Source organism: Carassius gibelio, chromosome A19, assembly GCF_023724105.1.
Source record: "Carassius gibelio isolate Cgi1373 ecotype wild population from Czech Republic chromosome A19, carGib1.2-hapl.c, whole genome shotgun sequence".
Classification (NCBI taxonomy): domain Eukaryota; kingdom Metazoa; phylum Chordata; class Actinopteri; order Cypriniformes; family Cyprinidae; genus Carassius; species Carassius gibelio.
In genome coordinates, this window is record NC_068389.1 from 28390934 (window position 1) to 28403527 (window position 12594).

The window sequence follows — 12594 nt, forward strand, 5'->3', positions numbered from 1 at the left end:
TTGCAAAATAATTAGGAATTAATGTGAAGATTAATTTTTAGTCAATTCTGCAAGACAGACTTTCAGGAAAGGAGGTGGAATAAAAATGAGCTCCTAAATCTTAATCCCGGATTCTGGAAGATATATTCCTCAAACCATCGGACAAGAGTAGGTGGTGCTGGTCCTTCATGAGTCACTCTAATCTGTTCATTAAGCCTATATATAAAGTCTTAATATATAGTATTTCACAATACTTCATGGTATTCTAATTAAATCATTTTTTTTTGGAATCTTTGATTTCTCAGAACCTGACACATTGTAATTCTGAGACTCCAGGAAAGTGGCAGCTCTGTAAAATGTTGGCACTGGAGACTAAATGCTCCCTGATAGTTTCACACCTAATTCACTTAACACACACACACACACACACACACACACAAACACACACATTACCCACAGTGACAGAGGGACAGAGTGACATCAGATGTATGATAGTTTTTTTAATTTTCTATCATCCATATAGTGTTGTATAGTCATGAAACTATGCATATTTCCTCAGAATGACTTGTCTTCTATGTGTACATTTTTTTGAAGTGTTTAGAAGCTGCACTTAAAAAAATAAAAGACATTTACTGGTTACTTTTTTACTGTTATTTCAAAAAATCACCATGACAAAACCATTCAAGCTATTCAAAATTCATCCGCACCTGTTCTGTAAGATACATTCTTTAAACAGTGGTAAAAGAGGATGTGGTGCTGATCCTTCAAGAGTCACTCAAAACTTATCTGTCCATAAAGCCTATAAAGAATTATTCTTAAAATACAGTTCACAATATTTCAGCTTGTTATTCTAATAAAGTGAGGGTCATTTTATCAGTAAAATACATAAAATTCATATTATTTTTCTTTGAAAGATTTCTATAAATGATTTAAATCATACTTGTTTCTACAATAATTATTTAAAAGTGATCCTATAGCTCCATCTGGTGGCCATTATTGGTACTAAGAATTGCAAGCTTGATTTATATGTTATGATAGTTTTAATTTTATGCTGGCTCTTGAAAATGATAAAGCTATGAAACTTACTGTGCTTCCTTCAAATGATGACTTCTACGTATATAAAAAATTATGAAGAGTTGGAATTAAAAATTTTAAAGATATAGTAAAATAACTATGGTATTTTTTTATGTTACTTTAATAAATCTCTATGGCCACACCATTTAAGGTATCCTAAACCCATTCGCAATTTAACATCTTCAGTATATGGCTTCATGTTAAAAAAGTTTGGTGTGAACTACTTGTGTCTTCTTGGAGGAGAATGAATTCATTTACAGGCTGAGTTTATCATAAATCCACAATAACATTTCTGAGTTCTGTATCAATCAGTGTTGTTGTTTGTTTATTTTTATTTTTTTTATTTTTCATAGGAAGATAACTGACCCTTTACTCTCCTTTTTAATAAATGAGCTATTTATAGCTGTATTTATAAACTGCTTACTACTGACTATTAATATTGGGACAAGGCTTTATGAAGCATGAACTGACTATTTACTAATGAGTGCAGTTATTATAAAGTGTTATCAATGCATTTGCTAATGTTAACAAATTAGACATTATTTTACAGTGTTATCAAATCCCTTAAATGATTTGTAAGTGTTTTGTAATGATTTTATTGACCTACAAGCATTTGTGAAAGTTCTGCTTGCATTACAGCTTAGTCTTGATCTGTGAGCTGAACAGATTTACTGTTACATCCATGAGATTATGTAAATTCAAATAAATATCATGTCACAGGATGTCAGAGGTCAGTATCAAATTAGTTTGAAATTATTATTTGCAGCACCAATAAGGTTTTTTAGGATTTTTAAAAATCCCTAAAACTGTCAGAAAAGGATAAGGCCTAAGATTTCTATGTGAGTGGCTAAATTTGTTTGTTTTCATAACTATAATGCATAAACTATGAAACTATACAAAATGTATAAAAAAGTACAAGTTATTCTTTTCCAATGTTTTTTATTTATTTACAATTTTTTTTTTTTTTTGGGATTTACATTTTTAAAAATTTGCCTACGGCAATCATTCTAAACAGCTTGAATAAAACCTGTCAATATTTATTATAGACCACTATAACTGTGTATAATCTAACAAACGAGTTTATTATGAAAATAAAAGCGTGTACACCAGATAAATTGGACGATAAAGAAATTGCTAACAATAGTATAATAGAGCATGTTTTAGGTTTTTAGGCGTTTAGATGCAGAAATGGAAAAATCAAATGTAAAATCAAATGTAATTGATTTAATTAAATATAGATTAAGTCTTGTTAGAGCAAAATAATAAATAAATACGTACACACATTAAAAAAGCAGCCAAGATGAATGAGTTTAATTTTTTATATAGATTAAAAGTGAAGACAGAAGCAGCTGGTATATGCGGTCACTTAATATTAAAATCCAGTAGATCCACTTCAGATTTATTTCTCAACAGTTTATGTTCACGTGGCTGTTTTCGTTTATATTCGCCAAGCTATTATGTATTTTGAAATAATCTTGTCCTTGATGTGTTCGTTCTTACGACGAAAGGCAGAATCCTGCAGCTCGAGAGATATATGTTATTCTGCCAGTCGCGCTTTCAAATAGTCTTGCACACTTAAACGGGTCACAAACACCTGCATTTATCTCGTGTTGTGTTATAATGGATGTATTGTGTGCATTTATGGCAATAATTTATTTTGAAAAGCTCTTAAACAAGAATAAATTCGTTAGTTTTGAACTTGTGACACTGTACGCGCTGATCGGAGGCAGTGATTTCAGATAGGCAGCCGCAAATATTTCATTTTCACACAAACAGTTCAAAAACATTTTAATTTAGCTCTTGGTGTGCTCTAATTGGTGAATTGTGTGATATCGCTGCAATACTTTATTTTAAATAGCTATAAAACAAGAATAAACTCGTTTTTTTCTGAGCTCATCATTCCACACGCTGGTGCTCAGAGCAGTGATTCATCTCTCGTGTTTCTCACGTATCACTGACCACACATCAATTATTAATGAGCCCTGACCTGATAATAATCATATATGTTGGTTTAGCTTGTCAGTGTGAATTAAATCCAAGTATTTATTTGTATTTTAACCGATTTAAAAGTGAAACAAAAAGACAGTCTCCTCCCTTTTTTAGTCCGGTAACTGCACCTGTAGGGGCGCTATTTCTCTCAGAAAATGGAAGTCTAAGCACACACACTCAAACAGAGGGACAGAGTGAGATGAGATGTCTGACAGTTTTTTAATTTTCTGTTATCCATACAGTGTTGTAAAGTCATGAAACTATGCATATTTACTCAGAATAACTTTTTTTCTGTATGAAAAAAGGTTTTGAAGTGTTTGGAATTTAAAAATGCAGGAAAATTAATAATTCCATCTTTATTGTCATTTTAAAAAATCCCCACGACAAAACCATCCAAGCTATCCAAAACCCATTCACAATTTAAGTTCCTCAATGTTTTTTCAACATGTAGACCAAGTTTGGTGTGTATAGTGTTACTCTCCTCTGAGCAGTATGCATTAATTCACAGCTAAATGTAAAAAACAATCCACATTCAAATCAAAATAGCCGACTTCCTGTTGGTCGTAGCTGATGACTGTGAATTAGAAAGTTGTCCGTCTTGATAAGAACAATTTTTGTACTGAGTTTGGTGTCTGTAGCTAAAACTAACCCCCCCACTTTTGACAAAAGGTGGCGCTATAGAGTGCCTCTTCCACGCCCTCTTATGAAATTTTGCCAGTGTCTAGCTGTCACTAATACTGATATGTGTTCTGAGTTTGATGAAATTCTAAGTATGTTATATGCCTCAAAATCACCTGAGAAGTATTCCAGTTTGACATGTTGCCACGGCAACAATATTTTTAGATATCAATATCCCCCCAGCAGATTTATATCGGCTGTGTTTTAACATTATTCTGATGAAGTTTGAAGCAAATCGAGTAAAAATAAGATGCTGAATTCAAAGCATTTTGAAAATGACACACTTCCTGCTGCCACTTGGTGGCGCTATAACTTTGACTCCTAATAGTCACATATATGCGATCGACATCATACAATGAATAATCTGATGAAGTTTGATTAAAATTAGGAAATGTATGTGGATGGTATTAGACACTTCCTGTTTCTCATTTCTCGCCATAATTTCAAAGCCTTGCCACGAGCAAACCGTTCGAGATATCAAAAATCCCCTGGCAATTTTTCATCCCCAATGTCTTGAGATCATGTTGACCGAGTTTGGCGGCAATCGAGTAAAAAACCTATGACAAGTATTTCAAATTCCAGAGCATGCGCTTTTTACATAACTCTAAATAGCTGACTTCTTGTTGGGCGGAGCCTATGATATTCAATACGAAAGTTGTTCGGCACAATGAGATCTATATGTGTACTGAGTTTCATATGAATATTGGCAAGTATGTGTGAGCTATACATCAACATTTCTGACTGTGATCCAGGGGGCGCCGTAGAGCCCCTGTGCCACGCCCGGGTCCCAGCTTCTGCAGGCTCCTAAAGGCCACAGATTCCAAAGTGTGTGCAAATTTTCAAGAGTTTTTGAGTATGTTAAGGACCCCAAAAGCCCCCACAACTTTGACGAAAAATATGACTACTAAACCCAAAATAGCCAACTTCCTGTTGGGCGGAGCCTATGACATGCAGTACGAAAGTTGTTTGGTTTGATGAGATCTACATGTGTACCGAGTTTCGTGTGTCTACGTGCAAGTATGTATGATATATGGCCCTCAGTATTCCAGGGGGCGCTGTAGAGCCCCTGTGCCACGCCCGTGTATCAGTCTCTGCCCGGCCCTAATGGCCGCAGGTTCCAATGTGTGTGCCAATTTTCAAGACTTTTTAAGCATGTTAAGGACCCCAAAAGCCCCCGAAACCTTGGAAAAAAATTAGAAGAATAAATAATAATAATAATAACAAATAATCCTAAGGAAAACAATAGGGCTCTCGCCCTCCAGGCTTGAGCCCTAAATATAGCTGCAAGCAGCGATGGCGGGCTCAAGCCACCAATGCCATCGCCACCCCGGTGGCATCAGGTAAACTGTGCCCAGCGGGCACATGCATTCACAATATCCCTCTGGCAGTGAGGTTTTAAAGGATAAGGCAGTTAAAGGGTTAATCAGAATCATCAAGACTTTAAAATCACATTCACAGAACAATATATATAACTTTAGTGACACTTTACAATAATATTTCATTTCTAAACATTATGTTAACATGAACAATATTTATATAGCATACATTCATGTCAGTTAATATTCCAAACTTAAACATTAAAACATTGTTTTTTTGTGATTTTTTTCCAAGCACATTTTACCAATTCCAAACCATATCAATCTTAATAACTACCATTATTTTTTATTTAATCATTTATGAGTGCTATACAATAGTCCAGGAAAGCTGGAAGAGAAAAACTCCTTATATTCATGTGTGCAGAATTATTGGGCATGTTTTCTTTTACAGATGAAATGCAATAAAAAAAGAGTTTTAACTCAAACTGTTTTAACTCAAAGTCGAAAATTATGAAATACCCATGAGAAATATCAAACACAAATGCAATACAGAAATGGATAAGTTAAGACTTGACCATTGTAGAAAAATGCTGACTGGGTCATGAGGTCAGAAAAGAAGAAGAAGAAAAAAAAACAGGTCAAGAAGAACTGACAAAAATAATTGCAAAATAATTAGGAATTAATGTGAAGATTAATTTTTAGTCAATTCTGCAAGACAGACTTTCAGGAAAGGAGGTGGAATAAAAATGAGCTCCTAAATCTTAATCCCGGATTCTGGAAGATATATTCCTCAAACCATCGGACAAGAGGAGGTGGTGCTGGTCCTTCACAAGTCACTCTAATCTGTTCAAAAAGCCTATATATAAAGTCTTAATATATAGTATTTCACAATACTTCATGGTATTCTAATTAAATCATTTTTTGGAATCTTAGATCTCTCAGAACCTGACACATTGTAATTCTGAGACTCCAGGAAAGTGGCAGTTCTGTAAAATGTTGGCGCTGGAGACTAAATGCTCCCTGATAGTTTCACACCTAATTCACTTAACACACACACACACACACACACACACACACATACACACACACACACACACACACACAGACACATTACCCACAGTGACAGAGGGACAGAGTGACATCAGATGTATGATAGTTTTTTAATTTTCTATCATCCATATAGTGTTGTATAGTCATGAAACCATGCATATTTCCTCAGAATGACTTGTCTTCTATGTGTACATTTTTTTGAAGTGTTTAGAAGCTGCACTTAAAAAAAGTAAAGACATTTACCGGTTACTTTTTTATTGTTATTTCAAAAAATCACCACGACAAGACCATTCAAGCCATTCAAAATTCATCCGCACCTGTACTGTTAGATACATTCTTTAAACAGTGGTAAAAGAGGATGTGGTGCTGATCCTTCAAGAGTCACTCAAAACGTATTTGTCCATAAAGCCTATAAAGAATTATTCTTAATATACAGTTCACAATACTTCAGCTTGTTATTCTAATTAAGTGAGGGTCATTTTATCAGTAAAATACATAAAATTCATATTATTTTTCTTTGAAAGATTTCTATAAATGATTTAAATCATACTTGTTTCTACAATAATTATTTAAAAGTAATCCTATAGCGCCATCTGGTGGCCATTATTGGTACTAAGAATTGCAAGCTTGATTTATATGTTATGATAGTTTTAATTTTATGCTGGCTCTTGAAAATGATAAAGCTATGAAACTTACTGTGCTTCCTTCAAATGATGACTTCTACGTATATAAAAAATTATGAAGAGTTGGAATTAAAAATTTTAAAGATATAGTAAAATAACTATTGTATTTTTTTTTATGTTACTTTAATAAATCGCTATGGCCACACCATTTAAGGTATCCTAAACCCATTCGAAATTTAACATCTTCAGTATATTGGCTTCATGTTAAAAAAGTTTGGTGTGAACTACTTGTGTCTTCTTGGAGGAGTATGAATTCATTTACAGGCTGAGTTTATCATAAATCCACAATAACATTTCTGAGTTCTGTATCAATCTGTGTTGTTTGTTTATTTTTTTTTTTTTTTTTTTTCATAGGAAGATAACTGACCCTTTATTCTCCTTTTTAATAAATATGCTTATAAACCAAGAACAAGCTATTTATAGCTGTATTTATAAACTGCTTACTACTGACTATTAATATTGGGACAAGGCTTTATAAAGCATGAACTGACTATTTACTAATGAGTGCAGTTATTATAAAGTGTTATCAATGCATTTGCTAATGTTAACAAATTAGACATTATTTTACAGTGTTATCAAATCCCTTAAATGATTTTTAAGTGTTTTGTAATGATTTTATTGACCTACAAGCATTTGTGAAAGTTCTGCTTGCATTACAGCTTAGTCTTCATCTGTGAGCTGAACAGATGTACTGTTACATCCATGAGATTATGTAAATTCAAATAAATATCATGTCACAGGATGTCAGAGGTCAGTATCAAATTAGTTTGAAATTATTATTTGCAGCACAAATAAGGTTTTTTAGGATTTTTAAAAATCCCTAAAACTGTCAGAAAAGGATAAGGCCTAAGATTTCTATGTGAGTGGCTAAATTTGTTTGTTTTTATAACTATAATGCATAAACTATGAAACTATACAAAATGTATAAAAAAGTACAAGTTATTGTTTTCCAATGTTTTTTATTTATTTTTTTTTTATTTTTTTTGGATTTACATTTTAAAAAATTAGCCTAAGGCAATCATTCTAAACAGCTTGAATAAAACCTGTCAATATTTATTATAGACCACTATAACTGTGTATAATCTAACAAACAAGTTTATTATGAAAATAAAAGCGTGTACACCGGATAAATTGGACGATAAAGAAATTGCTAACAATAGTATACAATAGTTTTGAGGCGTTTAGATGCAGAAATGGAAAAATAAAATGTAAAATAAAATGTAATTGATTTAATTAAATATAGATTAAGTCTTGTTAGAGCAAAATAATAAATAGATACGTACACACATTAAACAAGCAGCCAAGATGAATGAGTTTAATTTTTTATATAGATTAAAATTGAAGACAGAAGCAGCTGGTATATGCGGTCACTTAATATTAAATTCCAGTAGATCCACTTTAGATTTATTTCTCAACAGTTTATGTTCACGTGGCTGTTTTCGTTTATATTAGCCAAGCTATTATGTATTTTGAAATAATCTTGTCCTTGAAGTGTTCGTTCTTACGACGAAAGCCAGAATCCTGCAGCTCGAGAGATATATGTTATTCTGCCAGTCGCGCTTTCAAATAGTCTTGCACACTTAAACGGGTCACAAAAGACCTGCATTTAGCTCGTGTTGTGTTATAATGGATGTATTGTGTGCATTTATGGCAATAATTTATTTTAAAAAGCTCTTAAACAAGAATAAATTCGTTAGTTTTGAACTTGTGACACTGTACGCGCTGATCAGAGGCAGTGATTTCAGATATAGGCAGCCGCGAATATATCATTTTCACACAAACAGTTCAAAAACATCTTAATTTAGCTCTTGGTGTGCTCTAATTGGTGAATTGTGTGATATCGCTGCAATACTTTATTTTTAAAAGCTTTAAAACAGGAATAAATTAGTTTTTTCTGAGCTCTTTACTCCAGACGCTCGTGGTCACAGCGGTGATTCATCTCTCCTATTTCTCACGTATCTCTGGCCAGAAATAATTTATCCATGAGCCCTGAACCGGTAATAATCATATATGTTGGTTTAGCTTGTCAGTGTGAATTAAATCTAAGTATTTATTTGTATTTTAACCGATTTAAAAATGAAACTAAAAGAGAGTCTCCTCCCTTTCAGTCGAATTTCCCTTTCAGGAATTGAACCTGTAGGGGCGCATTTTCTCTCAGACAATGTAAGTCTCAGCACATAATACTCAAACAGAGGGACAGAGTGAGATGAGATGTCTGACAGTTTTTTAATTTTCTGTTATCCATACAGTGTTGTAAAGTCATGAAACTATGCATATTTACTCAGAATAACTTTTTTTCTGTATGAAAAAAGGTTTTGAAGTGTTTGGAATTTAAAAATGCAGGAAAATTAATAGTTCCATCTTTATTGTCATTTAAAAAAATCACCACGACAAAACCATCCAAGCTATCCAAAACCCATTCACAATTTAAGTTCCTCAATGTTTTTTCAACATGTACACCAAGTTTGGTGTGTATAGTGTTACTCTCCTCTGAGCAGTATGCATTAATTCACAGCTAAATGTAAAAAACAATCCACATTCAAATCAAAATAGCCGACTTCCTGTTGGTCGTAGCTGATGACTGTGAATTAGAAAGTTGTCCGTCTTGATAAGAACAATTTTTGTACTGAGTTTGGTGTCTGTAGCTAAAACTAACCCCCTCACTTTTGACAAAAGGTGGCGCTATAGAGTGCCTCTTCCACGCCCTCTTATGAACTTTTGCCAGTGTCTAGCTGTCACTAATACTGATATGTGTTCTGAGTTTGATGAAATTCTAAGCATGTTATATGCCTCAAAATCACCTGAGAAGTATTCCAGTTTGACATGTTGCCACGGCAACAATATTTTTAGATATCAATATCCCCCCAGCAGATTTATATCGGCTGTGTTTTAACATTATTCTGATGAAGTTTGAAGCAAATCGAGTAAAAATAAGATGCTGAATTCAAAGCATTTTGAAAATGACACACTTCCTGCTGCCAGTTGGTGGCGCTATAACTTTGACTCCTAATAGTCACATATATGCGATCGACATCATACAATGAATAATCTGATGAAGTTTGATTAAAATTAGGAAATGTATGTGGATGGTATTAGACACTTCCTGTTTCTCAATTCTCGCCATAAATTAAACGCCTCGCTACGAGCAAACCGTTCGAGATATCAAAAATCCCCTGGCAATTTTTCATCCCCAATGTCTTGAGATCATGTTGACCAAGTTTGGTGGCAATCGAGTAAAAAACCTATGACAAGTATATCAAATTCCAGAGCATGCGCTTTTTACATAACTCTAAATAGCTGACTTCCTGTTGGGCGGAGCCTATGACATGCAATACGCAAGTTGTTCGGCACGATGAGATCTATATGTGTACTGAGTTTCATATTAATACGTGTAAGTATGTGTGAGCTATACATCAATATTAATGACTGTGTTCCAGGGGGCGCCGTAGAGCCCCTGTGCCACGCCCGGGTCCCAACCTCTGCAGGCTCCTAAAGGCCACAGATCCAAAGGTGTGTGCAAATTTCCAAGAGTTTTTGAGTATGTTAAGGACTCCAAAAGCCCCCACAACTTTGACGACAAATATGAATAATAAACCCTAAATAGCCAACTTCCTGTTGGGCGGAGCCTATGATATGCAATACGAAAGTTGTTTGTATTGATGAGTTCTATATGTGTACCGAGTTTCGTATGTCTACGTACAAGTATGTATGATATATGGCCCTCCATATTCCAGGGGGCGCTGTAGAGCCCCTGTGCCACGCCCGTGTATCAGTCTCTGCCCGGCCCTAATGGCCGCAGGTTCCAATGTGTGTGCCAATTTTCAAGACTTTTTAAGCATGTTAAGGGCCCCAAAAGCCCCCGTAACGTTAGAAAATAATAATAATAATAATAATAATAATAATAATAATAATAATAAAAAATAATCCTAAGGAAAACAATAGGGCTCTCGCCCTCCAGGCTTGAGCCCTAAATATAGCTGCAAGCAGCGATGGCGGGCTCAAGCCACCAGTGCCATCGCCACCCCGGTGGCATCAGGTAAACTGTGCCCAGCGGGCACATGCATTCACAATATCCCTCTGGCAGTGAGGTTTTAAAGGATATGGCAGTTAAAGGGTTAATCCGAATCATCTAGACTTTAAAATCACATTCACAGAACAATATATATATATATAACTTTAGTAACACTTTACAATAAGATTCCATTCATAAACATTATGTTAACATGAACAATATTTATATAGCATTCATTCACGTCAGTTAATATTCCAAACTTAAACATTAAAACATTGTTTTATTGTGATTTTTTTCCAAGCATTTTTTACCAATTCCAAACCATATCAATCTTAATAACTACCATTGTTTTTTATTTAATCATTTATGAGTGCTATACAATAGTCCAGGAAAGCTGGAAGAGAAAAACAGGTCAAGAAGAACTGACAAAAAGAATTGCAAAATAATTAGGAAATAATGTTAATTTTTTGTCAATTCTGCAAGACAGACTTTCAGGAAAGGAGGTGGAATAAAAATGAGCTCTTAAATCTTAATCCCAGATTCTGGAAGATATATTCCTCAAACCATCGAACAAGAGGAGGTGGTGCTGGTCCTTCACGAGTCACTCTAATCTGTTCATAAAGCCTATATATAAAGCCTTAATATATAGTATTTCACAATACTTCATGGTATTCTAATTAAATCATTTTTTGGGATCTTAAGTCTCTCAGAGCCGGACACCGAGTAATTCTGGAGACTCCAGGAAAGTGGCAGTTCTGTAAAATGTTGGCGCTGGAGACTAAATGCTCCCTGATAGTTTCACACCTAATTCACTTAACACACACACACACACACACACATTAACCACAGTGACAGAGGGACAGAGTGAGATCAGATGTATGATAGTTTTTTTATTTTCTATCATCCATATAGTGTTGTATAGTCATGAAACTATTGTCATGAGACCAGTCATTCTGAGGAAATATGCCTCAGAATGACTTGTCTTTTATGTGTACATTTTTTTTAAGTGTTTAGAAGCTGCACTTTAAAAAAAAATAAAAAGACATTTACTGGTTCCTTTTTTACTATTATTTCAAAAAATCACCACAACAAAACCATTCAAGCTATCCAAAATTCATTCACACCTGTTCTGTAAGATTAATTCTTTAAACAGTGGTAAAAGAGGATGTGGTGCTGAACCTTCAAGAGTCACTCAAAACGTATCTGTCCATAAAGCCTATAAAGAATTATTCTTAATATACAGTTCACAATACTTCAGCTTGTTATTCTAATTAAGTGAGGGTCATTTTATCAGTAAAATTCCTAAAATACATATTATTTTATTTGAAAGATTTCTATAAATTATTTAAATCATACTCGTTTCTACAATAATTATTTAAAAGTAATCCTATAGCTCCCTCTGGTGGCCATTATTGGTACTAAGAATTGCAAGCTTGATTTATAAGTTATGATAGTTTTAATTTTAGGCTGGCTCTTGAAAATGAAAAAGCTATGAAACTTACTGTGCTTCCTTCAAATGAGGACTTCTACTTATATAAAAAATTATGAAGAGTTAGAATGAAAAATTTTAAAGATATAGTAAAATAACTATTGTATTTTTTTATGTTACATTAATAAATCTCTATGGCAACACCATTTAAGCTATCCTAAACCCATTCACAATTTAACATCTCAGTATATTGGCATCATGTTGAAAAAGGAGTATGGAGTAGTATGAGGAGGAGTATGAATTCATTTACAGGCTGATTTTATCATAAATCCACAATAAAATTTATTTTTCTGTTCTGTATCAATCTGTGTTGTTGTTTGTTTA

At 33.8% G+C, this 12594-nt stretch overlaps 1 protein-coding gene and 1 long non-coding RNA gene across 2 annotated transcripts in view; one reads left to right on the top strand and one right to left on the bottom strand.

Annotated features, from left to right (window-relative positions):
• The window catches only part of LOC127935230 (uncharacterized), a 40602-nt gene extending 31348 nt beyond the window's left edge, over positions 1-9254 (bottom strand). Inside the window, exons 1-2 of the long non-coding RNA XR_008148026.1 lie at positions 8370-9254; positions 687-2647 (exon numbers count right to left, since the gene is read on the bottom strand). This is a non-coding gene — a long non-coding RNA (uncharacterized LOC127935230). The remainder of the gene's footprint in view (positions 1-686; positions 2648-8369) is intronic.
• The window catches only part of akap9 (A kinase (PRKA) anchor protein 9), a 224801-nt gene that overhangs the window by 179152 nt on the left and 33055 nt on the right, over positions 1-12594 (top strand). The window lies entirely within an intron of this gene.